Here is a 2152-nt window from a genome sequence, read left to right on the forward strand (position 1 = left end):
GATGCATGAGGTCTTAGAGGATGCATGAGGTCTTAGAGGGTGCATGAGGTCTTAGACGATGCATGAGGTCTTAGAGGGTGCATGAGGTCTTAGAGGATGCATGAGGTCTTAGAGGGTGCATGAGGTCTTAGAGGATGCATGAGGTCTTAGAGGATGCATGAGGTCTTAGAGGATGCATAAGGTCTTAGAGGGTGCATGAGGTCTTAGAGGATGCATGAGGTCTTAGAGGGTGCATGAGGTCTTAGAGGATGCATGAGGTTTTAGAGGATGCATGAGGTCTTAGAGGATGCATGAGGTCTTAGAGGATGCATGAGGTCTTAGAGGATGCATAAGGTCTTAGAGGATGCATAAGGTCTTAGAGGGTGCATGAGGTCTTAGAGGATGCATGAGGTCTTAGAGGGTGCATGAGGTCTTAGAGGATGCATGAGGTCTTAGAGGATGCATGAGGTCTTAGAGGATGCATGAGGTCTTAGAGGGTGCATGAGGTCTTAGACGATGCATGAGGTCTTAGAGGATGCATGGGGTCTTAGAGGATGCATGAGGTCTTAGAGGATGCATGAGGTCTTAGAGGGTGCATGAGGTCTTAGAGGATGCATGAGGTCTTAGAGGATGCATGAGGTCTTAGAGGATGCATGAGGTCTTAGAGGGTGCATGAGGTTTTAGAGGATGCATGAGGTCTTAGAGGGTGCATGAGGTCTTAGAGGATGCATGAGGTCTTAGAGGATGCATGAGGTCTTAGAGGATGCATGAGGTCTTAGAGGGTGCATGAGGTTTAGAGGATGCATGAGGTCTTAGAGGGTGCATGAGGTTTTAGAGGATGCATGAGGTCTTAGAGGGTGCATGAGGTCTTAGAGGATGCATGAGGTCTTAGAGGATGCATGAGGTCTTAGAGGATGCATGAGGTCTTAGAGGATGCATGAGGTCTTAGAGGGTGCATGAGGTCTTAGAGGATGCATGAGGTCTTAGAGGATGCATGAGGTCTTAGAGGATGCATGAGGTCTTAGAGAGTGCATGAGGTCTTAGAGGATGCATGAGGTCTTAGAGGATGCATGAGGTCTTAGAGGATGCATGAGGTCTTAGAGGATGCATGAGGTCTTAGAGGATGCATGAGGTCTTAGAGAGTGCATGAGGTCTTAGAGGATGCATGAGGTCTTAGAGGATGCATGAGGTCTTAGAGGATGCATGAGGTCTTAGAGGATGCATGAGGTCTTAGAGGGTGCATGAGGTCTTAGAGGATGCATGAGGTCTTAGAGGGTGCATGAGGTTTTAGAGGATGCATGAGGTCTTAGAGGGTGCATGAGGTCTTAGAGGATGCATGAGGTCTTAGAGGATGCATGAGGTCTTAGAGGATGCATGAGGTCTTAGAGGATGCATGAGGTTTAGAGGATGCATGAGGTCTTAGAGGGTGCATGAGGTTTTAGAGGATGCATGAGGTCTTAGAGGGTGCATGAGGTCTTAGAGGATGCATGAGGTCTTAGAGGATGCATGAGGTCTTAGAGGATGCATGAGGTCTTAGAGAGTGCATGAGGTCTTAGAGGATGCATGAGGTCTTAGAGGATGCATGAGGTCTTAGAGGATGCATGAGGTCTTAGAGAGTGCATGAGGTCTTAGAGGATGCATGAGGTCTTAGAGGATGCATGAGGTCTTAGAGGATGCATGAGGTCTTAGAGAGTGCATGAGGTCTTAGAGGATGCATGGGGCTTGCTCTGACCAGAGCAGGAAGTTGGAGTGGAAGGTGCAGAGAGATGATGCAGGGAGTGAACTCTGAGCATGAGCAAGAGCCCATTCCCGACTTGGCCCTGAGCAATCAGCAAAATGGTCGTAATGAGACAGTAAATGTCATGAGTCGTAAAGAGGGTCTTTCACTTGTGAGAACTCTGAGCGAGCAACAGCTGTCTATTTTTTACAAAAACGTCCATTTTGCTTAGAGAAAGTCCCTGACTCATTACACGTTTTTATTACGGGCGGAGCAGGCACTGGGAAAAGTCGCCTGATCAGAGCGATTCAGTATGAGGCGTCTGGGTTATTGGCCCCTACGTGCCAGGGTCCTGATCATGTCAGTGTGCCGTGAGCGGCTCCGACAGGGACAACACGTGACCGGCTCCGACAGGGACAACACGTGACCGGCTCCGACAGGGACAACAGTGTTTCC

Source organism: Eucyclogobius newberryi, unplaced genomic scaffold (assembly GCF_026437365.1).
Source record: "Eucyclogobius newberryi isolate DKJ021-1_F unplaced genomic scaffold, fEucNew1.0.hap1 SCAF_43, whole genome shotgun sequence".
NCBI lineage: Eukaryota > Metazoa > Chordata > Actinopteri > Gobiiformes > Gobiidae > Eucyclogobius > Eucyclogobius newberryi.